The sequence below is a fragment of the Neofelis nebulosa genome, chromosome 9, assembly GCF_028018385.1.
Source record: "Neofelis nebulosa isolate mNeoNeb1 chromosome 9, mNeoNeb1.pri, whole genome shotgun sequence".
Classification (NCBI taxonomy): Eukaryota; Metazoa; Chordata; class Mammalia; order Carnivora; family Felidae; genus Neofelis; species Neofelis nebulosa.
The window spans coordinates 59,388,165-59,414,046 of record NC_080790.1 but is presented as its reverse complement, the minus strand read 5'-3'; the positions used below and the strand labels follow the sequence as shown (position 1 = coordinate 59,414,046).

The 25,882-nt window shown below is 36.6% G+C and overlaps 1 protein-coding gene across 1 annotated transcript in view; it reads right to left on the bottom strand.

Moving 5' to 3' along the window:
• WDPCP (WD repeat containing planar cell polarity effector) overlaps nucleotides 1-25,604 on the bottom strand; it is a 388,941-nt gene extending 363,337 nt beyond the window's left edge. Inside the window, exon 1 of the mRNA XM_058683943.1 lies at nucleotides 25,489-25,604. The gene's annotated coding sequence lies outside the window, so the exon portion shown is untranslated. The remainder of the gene's footprint in view (nucleotides 1-25,488) is intronic.
• Nucleotides 25,605-25,882: the final 278 nt, after the last annotated feature.

Here is a 25,882-nt window from a genome sequence, read left to right as displayed (position 1 = left end):
ACAATAGCCAAACTATGGAAACAGCCCAAGTGTCCATCGATAGATGCGTGGATAAAGGGGTGGTGTATGTATGTGTGTGTGTATGTATATACATACATACACACACACACACACACACACACACGGAATATTACTCAACTATAAAATAAAATGACAATGCAAAAACATGAATAGAGCTAGAGAGTATAATGCTAAATGAGATAAATTCGGAGGAAGACAAATACCACATGATCTCACTTATATGTAGAATTTAAGATAAAAAACAACAACAACAACAACAAGCAAAGGAGACAAAGAGAGAGAGAGACAAACCAAGAAACAGATTCTTAACTATAAAGAATAGACTGATGATTGCGGGTGGGGTGGGGGGGAATGGGTAAAATAGGAGATGGGGATTAAAGAGCACACTTGTCTCCTTGTCTTGGCAGGGCCCCTCCTTTCCATAATTTTACTTGTGACCATTGGCCCCTGTATACTAAATACCCTGGTACATTTTATTGAAAACACTGTTGCTAGCCAAACTGCAGCACGTATCTTAGCCCTCCGAGGGCATCAACCCCTAGGGCTAAAAAGTGATGCCTAATAAAAGATTTTTTAAAAGGCATCAAAGGGGGGAATGTTGGGAAAATAAAGTTTTACACCATAAGATAGACAACGGGACTAAAACAAGCCCTGGTCTCTAGTTTGAAGACCCCTCTTCCGCGTTATTCTTGCCCTGTTTGCCACGCACGTGAAAACCTGCCACAGATATGGAAGCTGACAACTATAAATTACCCTTCCCCCCCTTTATTCGGAGCTCAGATCTTTGGAGAAACGGTCTCCTCTGAGCCTGCCGGTGTTAAATAAATCTCTGATCCACCAAGATCTCCAAGTGCCGCTTGGTTTTTCCACCAGTGTTCCAGCCTGGTTCCATAACACCTTCTCTCCTGACGGACTGTGCCCAAAACTTATCTGTTTCCCCCCAACTTTAGACAGGCAGGCAAATAGTGAGGCTTCTCCCCAGGAGATTCTAGCTTCTGCTATTGCCACCATTACTTCTGGCCACCCATATACATATACATACAAGACTTACGAGCAGCATTGTATTTAAACTTATGTTTTACAATCATCTCAGCCACTATTTCTGGAAGACTGTTATTATGGAGATTTATACCACAGATTGTGGTATACTTGTGTCATATTGTTCTTATTTTTAGTTGGTTCTCCTTTTGGGGGTTTCTTTTCTATTGTTTTATTTCTTAATGCAGTCTTTAAATTTGCATACCGAAGACACTGTGGAAGAAAACGTTAGTTTTACATTTGAATGGCTTGAAAATAATATGATTTTAACATTTATTTATTTTTGAGACAGAGAGAGACAGAGCATGAACAGGGGAGGGGCAGAGAGAGAGGGAGACACAGAATCTGAAACAGGCTCCAGGCTCTGAGCTGTCAGCACAGAGCCCGACGCGTGGCTCGAACTCATGGACCGTGAGATCATGACCTGAGCCGAAGTCGGACGCTTAACCGACCAAGCCACCCAGGCGCCCCAAAAATAATATGATTTTAGTTGGCATTTATTAAAATAAATAAAAGAACTCCTGTGGGTTTGTGTGGAAAAAAAAAAAAAAAAGAGCACACTTATCACTAAAGGGGCAACCAGGTCAAGATGGCCTTAATCCTTAGGAATAAACATAACCCAGTTTCTTAGGGGTCAGAATTATAACTAATGAGACTCCACCTTATATAACGAACTCACCAGGGAAAAGGTGATTTTTTCTGAAGATATCCAGCCAATTGGTTTCAGATATTGAAAAAAAAAAAAAAAAAAAAAAAAAGAAAGAAAGAAAGAAAGAAAGAAAAGAAAAGAAAAGAAAAGAATAAACCAAGTGCCCCTATCTCCTCCCATTTCTCTGGCAGATGATGGGGGTTGGTAAAGCAGGAGAAATAAGAGGAACAAAAACTGTAAAAACAAAAAATAAAATGAAAAATGAAAGTAAACATGGGCTGGATTCGAAATTTAAAAAGTTAAAACAAGCAAAAATGACCTTTTCATAAGAACATTATTACATAATATAGTATCTATATAACATGGAAAGCCACTTTGCACTACAAATCACTTTTCCACAAAAAATTAAAAGAAGCAGAACAAACATAAAAATCAATTAAGGCCCAAAGTAGGGTTCCATTACCTTTGAGGGGCCTGTTCTTATCTAAACACTGACTTATGTGGGTACTGTTAGGCTGCCTAACAAAGGGTATCTTTTATTCTCACTTGAGTCAGTTTGGAGAATGATTTCTCCATTTCAGATTAAAAGGAAAAGCTAAACAAGAGGAGTAGAATGTTCTTCCACTTAGAAAATAACCCAACCCATCCCAGTGCCTAAGGTTGCTAAGGCCTCCTATTGGCACACTGGCTTCCAAGGAGCTCTCTTGGCTGTATCAGGGACCAGCTGTTGGGTTGTAGGTGAGGCCAAAACTCCTGGGAAAAGCACTCACCATTTCCAAATGCTCCCATCAGGAACAAGGCAGACATGGGGAAAACCAGCACAATGCCTGGCCCATTAAGAAGGAAAAAAAAAAAAAAAAAAAAAAAAAATCACTGAACTTGCAAGAAAAAGGAGTTCTTATCTACCAAAAAGAAAGTAGGAACTAAAAACAAAACTGGTAGGCATATGAAGCTGTGTTAATAGAGAGAAGGTATGATACAGAATGGGGAAAATCAGGAAGAGTTCAGGAAACAACTTGGGTTAAGGAGACAGTGCTGAATGACTAGAGAGAACACAATGGTTACAATTCTCTAGAGAAGAAACAGCCACACAGAGAGAGAACTCCAGAGACCTTCAGACAATTCCTCTTGAGAATTCAGATGAGTACTGACAGTATATGCATATGAAAAAAGTTCACAAGACGAGGGGAAAGAAAGGCCAGAAATGATTAAAGATAATAGTGCTTGGCATTCATATGAGGCTAGGAATAGTACCTACTCCTACCAGCCTGACAGAAAAACTTTCTGATTTATAGTAATTGCGTAGAGGATCCAGAAAGGTCTTACCCCAGGAACGAAAAATTATTAGCCCTAGGCTGAATACTACTCAGTCCTAATAAATCTTAAAAGTAAGTCTTGAAGGATTGAACTGTTTCCCAGTATTTAACTGCATCCCAGAAAAAAGCTCAAAATTATGTATAGAAAAATAAAAATATCCAACACCCAAAAATATAATATTCATAGCATTTGGCATTCAATACAAAGTTACCAGGCATCCAAAGAAACATAAACATATGATTCAAGGGGCGCCTGGGTGACTCAGTCAATTAAGCATCGGACTTTGTCCCAGGTCATGATCTCATGGTTCATAAGTTCGAGCCCCGTGTAGGGCTCTGTGCTGACAACTCAGAGCCTGGAGCCTACTTTGAATTCTGTGTCTCCCTCTTTCACTTTCCCTCCCCCATTCTCTCTCTCTCTCTCTCAAAACAAACATTTAAAAAAAATTTTAAATATGATCCAAAATAAGAAGAAAAATCAGTCAAAACTAACTCAACTCTGACAATTATAATGAAGAAACTAGAACATTAAAATCATTATTAAAATGTATTTCATATCTTCTAAAAATTTAGCAGACATGAAAGATATAAAAAAGATCCAAATCAGGGTGCCTGGGTGGCTCAGTCAGTTAAGCATCCAACTTTGGCTCAGGTCATGATCATGCAGTCGGTGGGTTTCAGCCCCATGTCAGGCTCTGTGCCTGGAGCCTGCTTCAAATTCTGTGTCTCCCTCTCTCTCTGCCCCTCCCCCACGCTCTCTCTCTCGCAAAAAAAAAAAAAAAAACATTAAAAAAAATTTTTTTAAATCAAACTTATAAAGATGAAAATTACGGGGCACCTGGGTGGCTCAATTGTTTAAGCATCCCTCCCTTGATTTCGGCTCAGATTATGATCAAACAATTGTGAGATCTCCACACACAGAGTGGAGCCTGCTGGATTCTCTCTCCCATGTGGTGCCTGGGCAGCTCAGTTAGTTAAGCTTCCAACTATTGATTTCAGCTCAGAAATCATCTCACAGTTTGTCAGTGAGAGCCCCACATCGGGCTCCATGCTGACAGTGCAGAGCCTGCTTGGGATTCTCTCTCTCTCCCTCTCCCCATACCCCTCCCCACTTATGCTCTCTCTCTCTCTCTCTCAAAATAAACATTTAAAAAAAAAAAAATAGAGGATTTTCTTTCCCCTCTGCCCCTCCCCTGCTCATGTTCACTCTCTCTCTAAAAAATTTTTTTAAAAAATTAAAACAATATGTGAGGTGAAAAGTACAACAGATGGAATTAACAGAATACATGTGGCAAAAAAAAAAAAAAATTAGTGACCTTGAACACACAGCAATAAAAACTTTACAAAATGAAACTAGAAAAAAAACTTAAAAACTGAACAGAACATCAGTGAACAATGGGACTAGTTCAATCAGCCTATTATACATATAAGTTGCATCCTCAAAACACTGGCAGAATGGGGGATAGACAGAAAAAAAATTTGAAGGAATAATAACCAAATTTTCTCAAATTTGTTAAAAACTGTAAATTCATAAATCCAAGAATCTCAAATAACCCAAGCACAAGAAACATGAAAAAAACTAAACCAAGGCATATCGTAATAACATCATTCAAAACCACTGATAAAAAATAAAATATTTACATACAAAAAGAAAGATAAGGATGACAGCAGATGACATCAAAAATAAGGCAAATGAAAAAGGTAGTGGACCACCATCTCTCAAGCACTAAAAGAAAAAAATGTCAACCTAGAATTTTATACACAGTGAAAATATCTTTCAAAATAAAAGATAAAGACTTTTTCATACATATAAAACTAAGAACATTTTTCACCATCCAGTCTCTGCTATAATAAATATTTAAAAATTTTGTAATGTTTATTTATTTTTGACAGAGAGACAGACAGAGCATGAGCGGGGGAGGGGCAGAGAGAGACGGAGCCACAGAATCCGAAGCAGGCTCCAGGCTCTGAGCTGTCAGCACAGAGCCCAACGCAGGGCTCTAACTCACAGACCACGAGATCATAACCGGAGCCGAAGTCGGACGCTCAACCGACGGAATCACACAGGCTCCCCTACAATAAATATTTTAAAAAGAAAATTCCTTAGGCAGAAAAAAAAAATTACACCATAGAAGAAATATGGATGTATACAATGAAAGTACTAAAAACAGTTACATGAGTAAATATTAGATATTTTTTCTCATTATTTAAATCTCCTTAAAAGGTAATTGACCATTTAAACAAAAATAACAATGTAGTTTGTGGCTCAAACTGAAGCAGAAATAAAATATATAACAACTATCACACAAAAGGAAGGAAGGAAAAATGCAAGTAACTTATTGAATGTTCTTGTTAAGTGCTATAATACCACTTGAAGACAGACATGAGAAAACGATGTATGCTACTAACCCCAAAGCCATCATGAAATTAAGAAAACTGTTATCATTAATAAGCCAACAAGAGATAAAATTGAATTATAAAAAAATTTCAACAAATCAAAAAGAAGGAAGAAAAGGAGGAAAGAAAGAACAAACACATGGAACAAACAGAAAACAAATGGCAAGATGATAAATTTATGTCTAACCTTGCAGGGAGCACCTGGGTGGTGCAGTTGGGTTATGCACCCAACTTCAGCTCAAGTCATGATCTCACGGTTCATGAGTTTGAGCCCTGCATTGGGCTGTGAGCTGACAGCTCAAAGCCTGGAGCCTGCTTCAGATTCTGTGTCTCCCTTGCTTTCTGCCCCTCCCCGACCCATGCTCTTTCTCTCTCAAAAATAAACATTAAAAAATTTAGAAAAAAATAAATGTAACCTTGAAAACTTAAATGGGATTTACAAAAATGTAAATTTTTCTATCAGGATAGAAAATTAATGAGAGACATAAATCTTTTTCAAAGGTGCTATTCCATGATAAAAAATAAAACTCTAAGCACTATGTATTTTAAAAAAAAAAATTTTTTTTTTAACGTTTATTTATTTTTGAGACAGAGAGAGACAGAGCATGAACGGGGAGGGGCAGAGAGAGAGGGAGACACAGAATCGGAAGCAGGCTCCAGGCTCTGAGCCATCAGCCCAGAGCCCGACGCGGGGCTCAAACTCACGGACCGCAAGATCGTGACCTGAGCTGAAGTCGGACACTTAACCGACCGAGCCACCCAGGCGCCCCTGTATTTTTTTTTTTTTATAAAATATCAAACAAGTGTGATCAGAGGTATATTTTAAATAGTAATAAATATATATTAAAAACATACAAATGAATAAATTAAATTCCCATGTACCCACACATCTTAAGAAGCAGAAGATTACCAATATTTAAAGACCTTATAGGGGCGCCTGGGTGGCGCAGTCGGTTAAGCGTCCGACTTCAGCCAGGTCACGATCTCGCGGTCTGTGAGTTCGAGCCCCGCGTCAGGCTCTGGGCTGATGGCTCGGAGCCTGGAGCCTGTTTCCGATTCTGTGTCTCCCTCTGTCTCTGCCCCTCCCCCGTTCATGCTCTGTCTCTCTCTGTCCCAAAAATAAATAAAAAACGTTGAAAAAAAAAATTATTAAAAAATAAAAAAATAAAAAAAAAATAAAGACCTTATAGGGTACCTGGGTGGCTCAGTCAGTTGAGTTTCCAACTTCAGCCCAGGTTATGATCTCATAGTTCATGGGTTCGAGCCCTGCGATGGGCTCTGTGCTGACAGCTCAGAGCCTGGAGCTTGTTTCGGATTCTGTCTCCTTCTCTCTCTGCCCCAACCCCACTTGTGCTCTGTCTCTAAAATAAATAAACAGTAAAAAAAAATTTTTAATTAAAAAAAAAATAAAGACCTTACTGCACCCTCTTGTACTCTCCACCAAAGAACTCACTTCTGAATTAATCATTCCTCTGCTATACTATATGGCTTTACTAGATGTGTATGAAACCCTAAATAGGATTTTTACATATTTTTAAATTCCATAAAAATAGGATCATACTCTATATATTATGTGATTTGCTTTTTTCACTCGACATTGCATTTTTGATATCCATCCATATTGGTGTATATAGTTATGGTCCATTCATTTTCAATATATTCATTCATTCTCCTACTGATGGACAAATGGGCGCTTAGAGTTTTGCTCTTAGACACTGCTTATGAACATTCCTATACATCTCCAGATTGAAAGGGATAGCTATAGGAGTTGCTACATGATGTTTCCAGGTTTTATGGTCATTCTTGTGCTATGATCCCCTTTTCATTGATAAACTGAGGCTTATAGAGACCAAGAAACTTGTTCAAGATCACATAGCTAGGCAGTATTGTTAAAACAAATAAATTCCCGGGGCGCCTGGGTGGCTAAGTTGGTTAGGCGGCCGACTTCGGCTCAGGTCATGATCTCGCGGTCCCTGAGTTCAAGCCCCGCATCGGGCTCTGTGCTGACAGCTCAGAGCCTGGAGCCTGTTTCAGATTCTGTGTCTCCCTCTCTCTGACCCTCCCCTGTTTATGCTCTGTCTCTCTCTGTCTCAAAAATAAATAAACGTTAAAAAAAAAAAAATTAAAAAAACAAAAACAAAAACAAATAAATTCCCTTCCATCTACTTAAAAAATCTCATAGTCCTGGAAACAACCACTTATCAAAAAGTGGATGGATAATATTTTACCTTGTTTTACATGAAGTTACAAGAGGAGGTTCTAGCAACTGATTCCAGTCAATTCTACCTCTTGACTTCTCATAGCAACTTGGTTATATGATAATCACATGACTATAAATTTCATCCTGTTAAGATGCCCTGTACTTCACCATTCCTGAAAATCTAGCCAAATATTTTATAGTTAAATATGCTGGGAGGTGTATAAATTATGTGTGCATAAAATACTTTTTAAAAATTAGTAATAAAGCATTTCCAATTGTGACTACAACTTTAAATTAAATTACAAGAACTTTTTTTTCTTTCACGACTAAATTTGATTTTGGAATTACTATGTTTAAGACCCACTGAAGTGAATGTAATAATAATTTTTAAAATACTCTGTATTCACTGTAGAAGCTATTTGAGAGTATTTGCAAAAAATGTTTTGCATGTCACCTAAACCAAATAATATTATATTATTATTATTATTATATTAATAATATTATTCTTGCATTTAAAAAAAAAGAATACAATCCAAACTTTAACTAGTAACTATTAGTCAACTAGTAACTATTTAGATCAGTATAATCCTTCAATTTAAAAGTATGCGGAGAGGGGGCGCCTGGGTGGCTCAGTCGGTTGAGTGGCCAACTTCGGCTCGGGTCATGATCTCGCGGTCCGTGAGTTCGAGCCCCGTGTCGGGCTCTGTGCTGACCGCTCAGAGCCTGGAGCCTGTTTCAGATTCTGTGTCTCCCTCTCTCTGACCCTCCCCTGTTCATGCTCTGTCTCTCCCTGTCTCAAAAATAAATAAAAGGTTAAAAAAAAAGTTATTAAAAAGTATGTGGAGAGGATTCTGGGAAGATGGTGGAGTAGGAAACACCAGAACGATCTCCCTACTTCTGCAACAATTACACTGGCAGAATCTGTCCCATGTAACTGTTTTGGATGTCTGGAGTCAGATACAAGTTTGCAACTTTCAGAAGATCTGAATGGGCAGTTTTGTTAGCTTCAGTCCATCTCAACTTTCTGCACAGTAGCAGCTACCCAATCCTCTAGTCTTAGCCATGTGGCAGCCAGCTGTACATGTGCTCCTGGAGCAGCTTGTACACAGCTTCCTGGAGACAGGTGGAGTTAAAACAACAACAACAACAACAATTCTGTCCTCCAAAAACTGATAACTGATTACTGCTTCTTCTCACAAAGGTACAAAGAGGCAGACACCCATTCTTGTTGCACCTCCCTTCATTGTTGCAAGCCCCTTCCCCAATGCTGAAGTGATTTCCAAAGGATTTAAAAGACCAATGCCCATTTTCCCCCCTCTTCATTTTTCTGCTTTTTCAAACTCTTTTGGGAGCCAGACATTTAAGAATAGAACATCAAAATTACTACATATACAAGGAAAATTAGAAAGTGACCATGAAGGGGCGCCTGGGTGGCTCAGTTGGTTAAGCGTCCAACTTCAGCTCAGGTCACGATCTCACGATCCATGAGTTCGAGCCCCGCGTCGGGCTCTGGGCTGATGGCTCAGAGCCTGGAGCCTGCTTCTGATTCTGTGTCTCCCTCTCTCTCTGCCCCTCCCCCGTTCATGCTCTGTCTCTGTCTCAAAAATAAATAAACATTAAAAAAAATAATAAAAAATAAATAAAAAAAAAAAAAAAAGAAAGTGACCATGAATGCCCAGAGAAAGGCTCAGAAAAGACCTGAGCAGACATTAAGTCTATACCTCGGTCTGATCCTCAGTACAGAAACAGCCTAGATTTTAAACAACAACAGCAAACTCTGGGAAAAGCAGAGAATTCAATTTCCAGAGTTACCACATTATTAGTTGCAAATGTCTAGTATTAAACAAGAAATCACAAGCCATACAAAGAAACAGGAAAGTATAGCCCATTCAATAAAAACAACTAAGAGAAACTGTCCCTGAAAGACCTACTGGCAAATATACTACACAAAAAACTTCAAAACAATGGTCTTAAATATTTCCAAAGAACCAAAGAAAGATGTAGAGAAAGTTTAAAAAAAAAAAGCGGGGGGGGGGGGGGGGACAAAATGGAAATACCAAAAAAAAGACATAGAAAACCTAAAACAAACCAAAATTAAGTTACAGACCTGAAAAGTACAGTAACTGCAATGAAAAATCCACTAGATAGATTCAAAGGCCGACCTGAATATAAAGAAAAAAGAATCAGTGAACTTGAAAATAGAACAATAGAAATTATTGAGGCCTCAGAAACAAAAAGAAAAAAAAATTTGAAGAAAAGTGAACAGAGCCTAAAGGACCTATGGGATACCATCAATCAATCCAACATATGCATCATAGGAATCCCAGAAGCAGAAGATAAGGAGAAAAAAAGGAAAGAGAATAATTGAAGAAATAATAGCCAAAAACTTCCCAAATTTGAAAAAAGACATGAAATACACTTCCAGGAAGTTCAGCAAACTCTAAGTAAGATGAATTCAAAGACCCACACAGACATACATTATAATCAAACTTTGAAAAGACAGAGAATCTTGAAAGCAAAAGAGAGAGAGTCATCACATCCAAGGAATCCTCCATAAGATTACATACAGATTTCTCACCAGAAACTTTGGAGGCTAGAACACAGTGAGCAAATATATTCAAAGTGCTAACGAAAAAAAAAATTGAAAACCAAGAATCCAATATCTCGCAAAACTGTCCTTCAAAAGTGAAAGAGAAATTAAGATATTCCCAAACAAAATTGAGGGTATTCATGACCACTAGACCAGCCATGCATAAAGGTTCAAGGGAATCCTGCAAGTGAAATGAAAAGACACTAGACGGTAATTTAAAGCCATATGGGGGAAAAAAGATATCCATAAAGGTAAATACTTGAGCAATTATAAAAGCTGGTATATGTAACAGTGGTCTGTAACTGCACTTTTTGTTTTCTGAATGATTTAAATGACTAATACATTTAAAAGGGGAAAAAATACTGAATTAGTATAAAAGCTATTATTACTATAACTTAGGTTTGTAACTCCAAACCTTGTTTTCTATATAATTTAGGATACTAATGCATTTATAAGAATTGTTTATTTGAGATCACGCAATGTGACATCAACAACCAAAAGGATGGAGCTAGAACTGTAAAGTTTTTGTATGTTACTAGAGTTAAGCTAGTTATAAATTCAAATTACAGTGTTATGACTTTGGGATGTGAAATACATTCCCCATGGTAATTACAAAGAAATTAACTATACAATATACACAAAAGAAAATGAAAAAGGAATTTAACATTTCCCTACCAAAAAAAAAAAAAAAAATCAACTAAACATAAAAGAACAATTCAGGAAGTGAGGGACAAAAATACTGAAGACATACAGAGGGACAAAAGTCCCTCTTTATCAGTTACTACTTCATGTGTAAGTGTATTAAACTTTCCAAAGAAAAGGCAGAGAATAAAAGAATGAATAAAAATATATGTCCCAATTGTATGCTGTCTTCAGGAGACCCACTTAAGACCCAAAGACACAAACAAGTGACAGAAAGTGAAAGAATGAAAAAAAGATTCTATGCAAACAGCAACCAAGAGAGAGCAGGGTGGCTATATTAAGTCACGCAAAACAGACTTTAAATCCAAAAAGGTAAGAGGCATGAAGCACATTGTATATTATTAATAAAAGCTTCAATATAGCAAAAAGATGTAACATTACAAATATTTATACATTTAATGACATTCAAAATATATGAAGCAAAAACTGGCAGAGTTTAAGGGAGAAATACAATACTCAACTCACAAATAATGGATAGAACCACTGCACTGGGCAGACCACTTAATACAATAAACCAAACTAAATCTAACAGACATATTACAGAACACTCCACCCAAAAACAATGGCACACACATCCTTCTCCAGTGCATGTGGGACATTTTCCAAGATACAACATATATTATGCCACAGATTAAGTATCAATATGTTTAAAAAGATATCATACAAACTATGTTCTCTGGCCACAACAAAATGAAGTTAGAAATCAAAAACAAAAATCAAACTAGAATATTCACAAAATTATGGAAATTAATATACTTTTAAACAACTAATATTTCAAAAAAGAAATCACACGGGGCGCCTGGGTGGCTCAGTCGGTTAAACATCCGACTTCGGCTCAGGTCATGATCTCAGTTGGTGGGTTTGAGCCCTGCATCAGGCTCTGAGCCTGAAGCCTGCTTTGGATTCTGTGTCTCCCTCTCTCTGCCCCTCCCCCACTCACTCTCTGTCTCTCTCTCAAAAATGAACATTAAAATTAAAAAAAAAGAAATCACAATAGAAATTAGAAAATCCTTAGAAATAAATAAAAACACCAAATACCAAAAATTACGGAATGTACCAAAGCAGTGCTAAGGGGGAAATTAGAGCTATACATGCTTACGTTAAAAAAAAAAAAAAAAAGATTAAAAAAGATTTTAAAAATTAACAATCTAAGTTTACAACTTAAGAAACCAGAAAAAGGAGAACAAAACTAAACCCAAAGCTCACAAAAGGAAGGAAATAATAAAGATTAGAGATTAATGAATAAAGAATAGAAAGGCAATAGAGAAAATCAATGAAACAAAAAGTTGATTCTTTGAATAGATTGACCAAATTAACATACTTTTAGCTAGATGGACCAAGAAAAAAAGGAGAGAAGATTCAAATTACTCAAAATCAGAATGGAAGGGAGGACATTACTACTGATTCTACAGAAATTAAAAGTATTACAAGAAACTACTATGAACAACTGTATGCCAAAAAATTGGATAATGTAGATAAAATGAACAAATTCATAGAAACACAAAGCCTACCAAGATTAAATCATGAAGAAAATCTGAATAGACCTATAACTCTTAAGGAGATTGAATCAGTAATAAAAATCCCAGTAAAGAAAAATCCTGCTGCTTAGCTGTCTCAGGTGAATTCTACCAAACATTTAAAAAGAAATGAATCAATTCTTCTCAAACTTTCCCAAAAATTGAAGAAAAGCTAACACTTTCTAACTCATTCTAACAGACCAGCATAATACCGATACCAAAGCCAAACAAAGACACTGTGAGAAAATTATAGATCAATATTTCTTATGAACAATGGTGTAAAAATCCTCAACAAAATACTAGCAAACAGGATTCAGCAGGATATTAAAAAGGTAACTCCATGACCAAGTGGGATTAATGTAAGGATGGTTCAACATATGAAAATCAATCAAAATAATACACACATCAACATGAAGGAAAAAAAGCACATGATCATCTCAATTGATGGAGAAATAACATTTTACAAAATTCAACATCCTTTCATGATAACACTTAACAAATTAGAAATAAAAGGAAACTTCCTTAACATAATAAAAGCCACATATGAAAAACCCACAGCAAACATCATACTTAATGGTGAAAGACTTAAAAACTTAGATCTTAGAGCTTTTCCTCTAAGATTGGAAACAAGGCAACATGCCTACCTTTCACCATTTCTATTCAACACAGTACTGGAGGTTCTACTTAAAGCAACTAGGCAAGGGGAAAAAAAGGCATACAAATGAGAAAGGAAGAAGTCATATGACCTGCTTGCAAATAATGATTTTATATTTAGAAAACCCTATCCACAAAACAGCTCTCAGAACTAATAAAGTAGCAGGACATAAAGCCAACAAACACTAGTTGCATTTCTGTATGCCAACAATGAACAATCTGAAAAGGAAATTATAAAATAAATTCCACTTACAACAGCATCAAAAAGAATAAAATACTTAGGAATTAACTTAATCAGGGAGGTGAAAGACTTGTTCAATGAAAACTAGGAAACACTGCTGAAAGAAATTAAAGACAAGGGGTACCTGGATAGCTCAGCAGGTTAAGCATCCAACTTGGACTCAGATCATGATCCTGCGGTTCGTGGGTTCTAGCTCCACATCAGGAACTCTGCAGTCAGAGCAGAGCCCACTTCAGATCCTCTGTCTCCCTCTCTCTGCCCCTCCCCTGAATGCACCTGCACACAATCTCTCTCTCTCTCAAAAATAAACATTAAAAAAAAAGCAATTAAAGACAACATAAATAAATGGGAATACATCCCATGTTTATGGACTGGAAGACTTTAATTTGTTAAAATGTCAATACAACCCAAAGCAGTCTACAGATTCAATGCAATCCCAATGACATATTGTGCAGAAATGGTAAAACTCACCTTAAAATTCATATGGAACCTCTAGGACTGCAAAGAGCCAAAACAATTGAAAAAAGAGAGGAAGAGAAAAAAACTAGAGGGCTCATACTTCTTCATTTCAAAACTTACTACAAAGCTACAGTAATTATGGTATCAGCATATATAGACTACTACATAGATATATAGATCAATGGAATAGAATAGAAAGTCCAGAAATAAACTCTTACATATATGGTCAAATGACTTTTGACAAGGGTGCTAAGACCACTCAGTAAGGAGTCTTTTCAACAAACCTGGATATGCACAGGCAAAAAAATAAAGCTGGACCCTTACCTAACATCATATACAAATATTAACTGAAAATGGATCAAGGACCTAAGTGTAAGACCTAAGACAGTAAAATTCTTAAAATCATACATAGGACAAAAGCTTTATGACATTAGATTTGGTGATGATTTCTTGGATAGGATGCCAAAGGCCCAAGTAACAAAAGAAAAAAATAGACAAACTGGACTACATGAAAATTTTAAAATCTTGGACATCAAAAACCACTATCCTTAATGAAACAATTACTCAAAAAGTCACGCATTGAGGGTGCCTGGCGGCTCAGTTGGTTAAATGTCCAATTCTTGATTTCAGCCAGGTCACGAATTCATGGTCCATGGGACTGAGTCCCACGTCAGGCTCCAGGCTTACAGCACAGAGCCTGCTTGGGATTCTCTCTCTCCCTCTCTGTCTGCCCCTCCCCCACTCATGCTCTCTCGCAATCTCCCTCGCTCTTTCTCAAAATAAATAAATATTTAAATTAAAAAGTCACACATTGACCCATTCAATGTACAAGAAAAGCACATAGATTTTTAATGTAATCAAATAGGAAATATTCAATGATAATTGTTTCAGGTTCCATTTTGCAAATAACCTTTGAGAAATTACCATGTGTGTGGTTTTAACATAGTATTAATGAATATCCACAATTATCTGAAAAAGTTTATTAAAAAAATACTAAAAAAAAAAAAAAAGAGAGCCTATCCATAGAGTAAATGTCAACCCACACAATGTGAGAAAATATTTGCAAATCATATGTCTGGTAAGAGATTACTATCCAGAATCTATAAATTCTAAAACTCAACAAAAACAAAAACAAACAGGCACCTGGTTAGCTATATCAGTAGAGCATATGACTCTGGATCTTGGGGTTGTGAGTTCAAGCCCCACAATGCGTATAAAGATTACTTTAAAAAATTAAATTTTAAAAACAAAATCCAATTTAAAAATGGGCAAAAACTTTAGTAGACATTTCTCCAAAGAAGATATACGGTCCATAAACACATGTAAAGATGCTCAAATCACTAATCATTAGGGAAATGCAAATGAAAACCACAATAAGGTATAATCTCATACCCATTAGGATGGCTACTATCAAAAAAAAAAAAAACAGAAAATATATTTTGGGAAGGATGTGGAGAAATCAGAACCCTCATGCAATGCTGGTAGGAATGTAAAATGGAACAGCTGTTAACGGAAAGCAATACGATGGTTTCTTGAAAAATTACAGTTACCATATGATCCAGCAATTCCATTTGAGTATTTATCTAAAAGTACTGAAAGCAGAATCTCAAAAAGGTATTTGTATACCCATGTTTATAGCAACATTATTAACTATAGCTAAAACGTGGAAGCAAACCAAGGGTCCATCAACTGATGAATGGATAAGCACAATGTGACATACACATACAGTGGTATATTAGCTAGCCTTTAAAAAGAAGAAAATTCTGCAATATGTTACAACATGGATGAACCTTGAGGACAATATACTAAGTGAAAAAAACCAGTAACAAAAGACAATTACAGTAAAAACTTGGATTGTAACTTGTCCTGCAAGTGTTCCGCAAGAACAGCAAACATTTCTGATAAATTTTAACTTGAAAACGAGTAATGTCTTACAATATGGGTAATATATGATGCTGAATGTCACACGATCAACTGAGCCAATGGTTCTTGCTCTCTTGCTGAGGGATTGTGGATGGTCATCTCCCATGCTCACTCTCAGACCACGGCATTTGGCAGAAATCAGTGGTTTTTCAGAACACTGGAAGGTGCCCACACCAGCACTAGTACATTTTTTATCACTTCAGAGCACCTTTGGCCAGTCCTTTGCTTTTCCATACAAGAGTAACCTTAGGAATGTTTTGCTTCATTCTAGGTCAGGCTGCCTGCAGATATAGACCATTTCCTCTGCTACTTTATTGCCAGTTACATTAAATACAGTATATGACAAGAGTTTATTAATACCGTACTGTAGTCAACATCCATGCAAGCATATATAATGGCCCCCATGCAGAAAAAGATTCCATTGATCCAGTAGGTAGCAATGATTCTGTATCTGATAATGAAAGTCATCCTACACGATAACCTCCCTCTCTCCTGTCTCCTGCACACTAGCCATTAAGGTTTTCAAAGGTAAGTGCAGGTTAATTTATTTTTCTCTATATTTTGTATTTCCTTTATTATTTTGTATTATATTACAGTATTGTAATCATTTTTATATAAATATTTTTGGATTGTATAACAAATCATTTGAGTTTCCATTATTTCTTATGGGGAAATTTGCTTTGTTATACAAGTGCTTTGATTACAAACATGTTTCCAGAACAAAGTTTCCAGAACAAAGTTTCCTATTGTTTAATAGGTATAGAGTTTCAGCTTTACAAGATGAAAGTGTAGGGCACTTGGGTAGCTCAGTTGGCTGAGCATCTGACTTGATTTCAGCTCAGGTCATGATCCCAGGGTCATGGAATCAAGCCCCACATCAGGCTCCATGCTGAGCATGAAACCTGCTGAAGATTCTCTCTCTCTCCCTCTCTGTCACTCTTTCTCTCTCTCCCTCTGCCCCTCTTCCCCTCTTGTGCATGCTCTCTCAGAAATAAAAATTAAAAAACTAAAAACACATGAAAAATGTTATGGGGATGGATAATGATGGTTGCTAAAAATTATGAAGATATGTAATATCACTGAACTGTATACTTAAAAATAGCTAAGATGGTAAATCTTATACATATTTTACCATAGTAAAAAAAAAAAAAAAACCTTTATAATAATTTAATCCCTGATTTATTTTACAAGTCTTAATCTTGCTTTTTAAGAGATCCTGTTTTTAATCACACTATAATCTACCATGGCTCTTTATCAATTGCATGGATGCTATGCAAAACACATATTTCTAAATGTGCGGATACTTAAGACAGCAAAGGCACCTTAAGATTTCTCTCTAAAAATTACTTTGCTGGTTTCAATGAAACACAATCAGATTATAACAAAATTGTTACATAAAGAGCTTTAATTATTGTTCATTAAAGAAAACATCAAAATGAATGATTTTTAACTGGAATCATACCAATTTTATATATGCTATAAGTAAAATTAATGAGGTTAATTTCTTACTGTGTAAGTGTAAAATCTTGTAAGCTCCAAAATACCTAGAGTATCAAGAGCCAACATTCAATTTTAGGGATTTGAAACTTAATACTCCTTCAATAGCTCTGTTGGATGTTGTTAGAATGGTATTTTAAATATTTTCTGTAATTTTAATTAAACATTACCTAAAAATAATGCTGAACTGGAAAAAAATGTTAAAAACATCTCCAAATCCAGCATAATAGATTAATGCTCTATTGTTTGTTGCCTTAACAAAAGCGAATGATTCAGAAACCACCTGGAGATTCAAACTCACAATGAATTGCAATGACATTTGTACTACTTGACATTAATTATTACCAGAGTTGATTCTCTAAGAAGGCAGAGAAGACAACCTTATTATTAGTATAATTGGAAATATGCTAATATGCCCACCAGAACAAAAATCCTCTCTTGTAACATACTGCATTACCTGTGAAAGGTAACTTATGAACTAATCAGTGCTAATGTGTTCTTTAATCTAACAAGGAACTACAAAGAGAACAAGGCCATGAACCACCAGTCAGTTGACTGTGATTGCATGTATCTGAACTGGAAGAGGGAAGGGGGGCACACATGTCTGTGGCCTCCTTGGAGTATGAAGATGTCCTATTCTGCTATAGGACTGCATGAGATTTCTGGTTATGAAAACTCTCCCTTCGAAAATTCACTCTAAATCAAGAATAGAAATCATGAGATTAGGCAAAGTTTGACTGTGAAATGATTGGATGAGGTATAAAAAGTCTATCAAAATTTACGTATTTACTTCTAACTTGTATATATGATTCTTAAGTTCTCTGCAGCTCAAAAGCTTTGAGTTTGATACCCATATGCCGAAGGAATACGACACCATTTATCATATTCCTCAATTCATAAATAATTTATATTTTTAGATCTACTTTATATCACTTTATTATAAACTAAACAATTAGGAACAGCATTATCATCACTTTAATCAGTTATTTTAAACCATATTTCATCCCTGCATCATCTTAACTTTGACTTTATTGGTTTAATAATCTCTTCCAAAGGCATGCCACAATTTATTTCTCAGTGGTTTTTATAGTATTTTTCAAAATTGGTATTAATGGGCATTAATTTAATTCAAAATGAAGTCATACTTTTATTAAAAGTCACTCTTATTTGACTGGGTTTCAACAATTAGATTATACGGCAATATTTTATCCAAAACTGAAAATTCAATGAGCAAATAAACCACCTCAAGTCTTTGACAAAAACATATTTAAGGAATATGGTAAGATGAAAGCATTTAATTACAAATATTGTTTGGGGAAGGTGTTAATAAAATTCTATTTCAATTTTTCCTAACACTTTCAGAGCATATTGAATTAATCAAGGTAACTCTAAATCAAAGAGGGACTGTATAACATTAGGCAAATTTTAGTAAAGCTCTGAATAAGTAATATTTTTGAAAGTCAGGTAGTTTTCAATTTTCTGTTTTCAGACAAATTGAAGAAATGGCCCAAATGAGATCACTGAAAACAATTTCTGATTACAGGCCTCTACGTGACTTTGTTTTGCAAATGACATAGAAGGAGTTCTAAGAATTCTCATCTTCTTATTTATGTGAGTAAGGTTTCTAAGCACTTACAACTATAACTCTGGAAAACGGTAATAAATTTGAAACTGAATCCAATCTCATTCTAAACACAAGTAATAATCATCCACATATATATAAACTAATCAGGGGAGAAAAAGTCCCATCCATTGAGATACACCCCATTAAATTTATACTTTTAATTTTTAATAAGTATCTAAATTTGCAACATTTGTTTTGATACACTGTATGCAATTAAGAACTGTGATGACAAGTTTATTATACCAACAGCCATAAGTGATAAATTTTAAAAAAATTTAGATTCAATTTATATTCATATTTTTGTCATAAAAAACTATGATAACATGCTCACAAAAGACTTTTTTAGCATTAAACTACATTAAAGTAAGATAAAATTGGAAGTTTGAGATTAGCAATGTATAGAAACCTCAACTTTTGACTATCAAAGAAGACATATTTACCTATTTTTTTAAAAGGACAATGGTAGGAAGATATTTACATTCCACTGCATTTTTTTTAAGTTTATTTATTTTGAGAGAGAGAGAGAGAGAGAGAGAGAGAGCAAGGGAGGGGTAGAGAGAAAGGGAGAGAGAGAGAATCCCAGGCAAGAGGCTTGATCTCACAAAGCATGAGATCATGACCTGAGCCGAAATCAAAAGGCAGACACTCAACCCACTGAGCCACTCAGGTACCCACCCGCTGCATGTTTTTTAAAGAATGATCTAACAGTTGTTTTTTTTTTTTTTAATTCAATATTCATAATACATTGGAAATTACAATTTTTATAATTGTATAAACATCACACATTTTAGATGTTAATTTTTAAATGTATGAGGGGATATGTAGTTTGCTTTCTTAATGTAAGATCTTTTCTAGATATGGCTAGAAGAATCTGAACAAATCACAACTTTTGAAATTGAGTTTCTTAAACTGAGGATAATACTCTACTTCAGGATGATACATATGTAATATACATATTCACTATCTGATTTTTGTAAAATGTAAAACAGTATGATTAAATTTATGGGGGCCTATAAAAAAATAACACCTCCCTTAATTTTGAGTCCTTTTTATATGAACTGGACAGACCAACTAAGACATAACATGAAAAATCTCAGCAGCAAGTCATGAAAACTTGATTCATTTCTAGGGGCTATAAATTAAATTGAACTATAACTAAATTCCTATGTACCACGATTCTTTAAAATTAAACTTCGCCAAATATAAGAGGGTATTACAAAACCAGACTTGGGAATTAAGGCACTGAAATGTAAAAAGGAAACAGAGGTCTTAGATTTAGAAACAAGGCTATGGACAGCCAGCCTTACCCAGTCAATCCCATCTTTTGGGGACAGTTTACAACTTCCTATCTTAAAATAAGCGTCATGTAACATAAACCAGTAAGAATAATATATGCCCATTTTCTGGGCCTCCATCTACAGATCTCAGTAGTTTCATTTAGATGGAGCCAACTATATTCCACAGGCAAACCAAGCATACTAGACAATAAATATATCATACTGAAATAAAAAAATAATTTTGCTACATGTATATTTTATAATTGAAACTGTTCTTAATTCTGCCTATAGGTTAAGCCTGATAATTTAGCTAAATGAGTTGGTATACAAGTGAATAAGCTATTTACCAAAAATTGGTAATATATAAATTTTTATTAAAGTGTCAAATAACATCTGTGAAATTTCAGATATGCTCAGTACTCTACAACAACTTCTAATCATTCTCCAATGTAATTTGCATTTACAAAATTTCTGCTTGGCTAGAAAAGTTTGAAACTGATTGGGTTCATTAAGTCAAGATTGTTAGTCTTCAAGATTCCACAATAGCAATTTTGAAGACATTTCTCTTATACCGATTTTGAGGAAGACATCATGTTGTGCTCTATGAGGCATACATTGATGTATAAGAGTCTCTGAACTCAGAGAAAGCATCAGTCTAATACAGAAAAGTTGAGAGCATTGCACAGTGACTACCACCTAAATTCTAAAATTAACATTTTACTATACAGTATTTCCTGTAACTATATTTGCTTTATCTATATTATAACTTTGTATGGACATAACTATTCATCCCCCTATATATCCATCAATCCATCTTATATTTTTTTTAATTTTTTAAAAGATTTTATTTTCAAGTAATCTTTATGCCCAATGTGGGGCTTGAACTCACAACCCTGAGATCAAGAGTCACATGCTCCACAGGCTGAGACAGCCAGGCATCCCTGATGCATTTCAAAGAAAGCTGCAGACATAAGTATGTTTCATCCCTAAATATTTCAGCATAACTATCATTAGCTAGAGCTTAATAATTTTTACAGTTTTTAAGAGAAAATTTACAAATATGAAATGCACAAATCTTAAATGTTTCACTTGCAGATTTTTGCAAATGTCTACGCCTCTCTAATCCACACCCTCATCAAGATATAGCAAATTACTGTCACCTAAAAAGTTCCTTCTTGCCCATTTGCAGTCAATGTCCACCCCAACTCCCACTTAGAGGGAACCACTGTTGGTGAATTTTTTTCCCACCATTGATTAGTTTTGCAGATAATTTTTAAATTCAAAATTTAAAACAAAGAGTGATCAGACTGAGAAATCAAAAAAGACTTCACATGAAGAGATGTATAGAAACATGATAAAGTAAATATAAAAAAAACACTTAACAATTGTAGAAATTAGGTGTGGGTATAGGGGTGCGTCAGTTAGCAATTTACCACCTCTCAGCTCCAAAGGACATGTTTTAGCAACAGCAAGAAGATTGGCTAAAGCACAAGACATAAGGGGCACCCAGCTGGCTCAGTCGGTTAAGCATATGACTTTAGTTCAGGTCATGATCTCACAGTCTGTCAGTTCGAGCCCCAAGTCAGGCTCTGTGCTGACAGCTTAGAGCCTAGAGTCTGCTTCAGATCCTGTGTCTCACTCTTTCTGCCCCACCCCCGCTCACATTCTGGCGCGCTCTCTCTCTCTCTCTCAAAAATAAACAAACATTAAAAAAAAAAACTTTTAAAAAAAAGACATAAAATGCACATTAATACGTTATTTTTTCCTCCCATTTAACCTTCACTTCAATATGTTAATTCTTCACATTCAATTGTTTTCTTTTTGGCCTACTCTCCTGTCCCTGCTCTGCCCATACTTCGACATACTGTCCAAGGCCTAGCTCTTCCCACTCTTTCCTATCTCTTATGAGTCATAAACTGATCCATTGCAGTCTTTTTGTATGTCTTAATTTCTTCAAACATAGGCATAAGTATATGTCTTTGGACATATTTATGACAAAATGTAGCTATGTCTGTGCTTACATTTTTTTTTTTTACATGTAAAGCTATTAGCAGTAACATAAGACACGATTTCATAATCTCTAGTTAGTAGGGGATAAGAAAAAGCATTATTTGGGGCACCTGGGTGGCTCAGTCAGTTAAGCATCCAACTTTATTTAGCTCAAGTCATAATCTCATGGTTCATGAGTTCAAGCCCCACATCAGGCTCTGCACTGACAGTGTGGAGCCTGCCTGGGACTCTCTCTCTCTCTCCCTCTCCTTCTGCCCCTCCCCAATTCACACACGCTCTATCAAAATATATACATAAACTTCAAAAAGAAAAGGCATTAGTTGATTTTTTTTTAATAAAAAACTTTCTTTTTATAACTACAAAATATACCTATATACTCAAGAGTGAGTATATGTGCATGTGTGTCAGCACATGATCTCTGGGAAGGGATTGGTAATATTCTTTGTTAAACTGGGTGATGAGTACAGTTGAACAAATAAAATGAATTCCCAATATTTTCTCCACCTACCCATACATTTAAAGCACCCTCAAGCCACTGTCCAGTGATGTCTCTCTTCTTTCTCCTTCCTTAGAAATTTCACAACTATTGTAAAATTTGATTTACAAAAAGCATGTTTGTTTAACCCAATCTGAAAATATAAAAAATTATAAAACCAGCTGGACATGTAATAGGAAAAACTCATAAAAGACGTAAGTCATAGAAAACAAATATATCCAAACAAAACATATGACAATTCATTAAAAGCCATGTATGAACATGCACTTGTTGTACACATTAAAGTATAAAGATATCCCAACTGGGCTCCTTTCTCTCCTAACCCCCATTATTGGTGGGGTCTGAACCTGCCAATCTATTTCACACTTCCATATGTGGTAGGTACTCTTCCATCTACTCAGAATGTGGCAGCAACACAGACATTCTAAAATAGTAAAGAGCAGCAGGCAGATGTTGTTTGGTGTCATCAAGACAAGGACACTGCTTTCTCAACCCCTTCTGTGGGCTTGCTAAGTCCAGGTTCAAGCTCCAGGACAATGCAGTGTTTGGAAACATTCTTTCAAACAGACACACACCAAGACTGTTAAAGTTCTTCCAAAATAGAAAGGCGATGGTTAAGACCAGAATTGGGTTTCTTGCCTCTGACAGTACACTTCCTGTGTAGTCAGTAGCACAGACAGCTATGCACTCCATTCTACACTCAGGGGCAAAAGAAACACCCCACAAAGATATGTTGCAGCTGTTCCTGTTCTGGGTGATGCCTTGCTTCCACTAACTTCCAACAGCTGTGCAAAAGAACTTCCTGTGATAATGAAAATGTTCAATATTCTGTCCCAAGTGGCTTTTGGACACTTGAAATCTAACTAGTGTGACTAAGGAACTGGACTTTTAATTTTGTATCTAATTTTAACTAATTTAAATTTAATGGCTGCATGATTCACAGCTATAGTCTTGGGTAACACATTTCTGGAGCCTCCGTTAAAAAAAAAAAAAAATCAGGAACTTAAAGCAGCTGTCTTACCACCAAACCAAAACCCTACTTATAAAACAGTAAATGTGGTTCTACCTCTTATCTTAGCTGCCTGGCAAAAACATCCATTTGCCTTCATTCAGGCAGCACCTCCTTTGTGAAGTCCTGGCACCCCATAGTTGCTAACTCTTTATTACTAACTAGGCCACACCACGTTGTCATTTACATAATTGTATTCCCTGCTATTATGGGGGCTCCAAAAAGGCAGCAATTGTATCATATTAATCTCTGAATTCTCAGAGCTTAATAGGGTGCCACATCCTAAAACCCTTGCCCTACATTTTCCTGGCCAATTTTTTTTTTTTAAGTTTGTTTATTTTGAGTGAGCACAAGGGGGGAAGGGGGCAGAGACAGAGGGAGAGAGAGAATCCTAAGCAAGCTCTACACCATCAGTGCAGAGCCTGATGTGGGGCCCGAACCCACAAATCATGAGATCATGACCTGAGCAGAAGTTGGACACTTCACCGACTGAGCCACCCAAGCGCCCCACACCAGTTTTCATCTAACCAATCCCAGCTCTTTACTACTCTACCATTTGAAATCTCATAATCCAATTCACAACCAACATCTTAGAACTAGAGAAATCCAAGGTCATTTTATCTATATCAAAGGGCTTGGTGTTTTACCTCCATATACAATTGCTCAGTAGAAAACACTGTAAAATAGTGAAAATGATGCATATTAGGAAATCAAGTGGAAATAACGAGTAAGCAGTTCAACATAGAATCCGGAATTCAGGACAAAACACCAATTTGGGAATTTTTTGACACAGAAGTAACTACGCATTTGACATTTGTAACCATGCAACTCAGGACGTAGATCACTTAAGGATTAACTGTAGGTAGAAGAGCAAAGGCACTGCAATGTTAAGAAGTCAAAGGCAAAAAAGAACATGCAAAGAAACCTGAGAAGAGACAACCAGTGACATAAGAGGAAAACCAGGAAAGTAGGTTACATGAATAACAAGTGAATAAAGTGATTCAAAGAAGAGAGAACCATTCAGTTATGATAAGTAATACTGATAAAGCAAACTGGAAAGTAAAATGCTATAGTTCTTTCCTACAACAGCAAACCCTCCAAAATGAAGAGAGTGAAACTGAAAGATACCACTTGGCATTCAATCACCAGTGATAGAGAAAAACTAGAAGTTAGAGCAATGTTATCTAATATAGATACTGCATTCATTTTCTTTACATATACGTCATTCCAGAGCACCACATCTTCCTTTCCCTAGCCACATCAAACAAGGTTTCAGGGAGCACAACAATTCTCTTGGGCAGCATTAATTTTAAATGAAAACATCCCAGTTGTACACCAGCTGAGACACTGCCTGAAACAACTAGTGTCTCCCGTTCAAGTACTACAGGTCCCTTAGAAATTCAGGTTTGGCGTAATTCAAAGGTCAAGATGGCTTATACAGAGGCCAGTTTTCAAAAAAGAATAGGCAAAAGTCGACATTCACAAGGACTTAGAGAAAAAGATCCGTGAAACTGTGAACTCCAGGAGAGGAAGGGCTCACTTCCCACAAGACAAGCACTATTTTTTATTTAACTTTAAAAGAGCCGTATCATACACAGGGGAGGGGGCGCGAACTTCAGGACACTACGCCCTCCAGAACGCTGCTGCCCTAACACTCAGCGCTGAGGCACCGGCGAGCTCGCGGGCACTGCCCAGTAGGTAAGCGCCCGGGTAGATAGAAGCAAAGCAGGCCGGCGCCTACCCGGCATTCTGGACCCTCAGGTTACCAGAAAACCCCTAGCCCTCGGGCCCTGGCTCACCAGCCTCTTGAGTAGGGCAGACGTGCGGCCCCTGGCCACCTCAAAGGAGCGTCCCCACAAACTGCTCACCTCGTCACCCGACACTACCACTGAGGAGCGTCCCCTGGCAAGTAAGGAAGGAGGCCGTGCTGGCCACGGCACGCTAGCTCTGTCTCCAGCGTTTCCGAGCTGCGGCAGCCACAATCCCCCCAAGTACTCCCCAGCGGCCCGTGCGTGCGCGCGCTCTCCCGCCTGTCGCTTAGCAACCTGCGAAGCCTTCCAGTCTTCGCGACACGTCAATTCCGCCCGCCCCTCCAGGGTGCAAATAGTTTTTAAAAAGATTTTGTTTCCGGGTCAATCCGTTTTACGCAGCGGAAGGTCTCTTTGCTTCACACATTTACCCTTGGGAATAAGATAAGTCTCAGATGCGTACGTACGGGGGATGTAGCTAACAGATCTGTATCTCCTCCCTCAAGTTCCACAT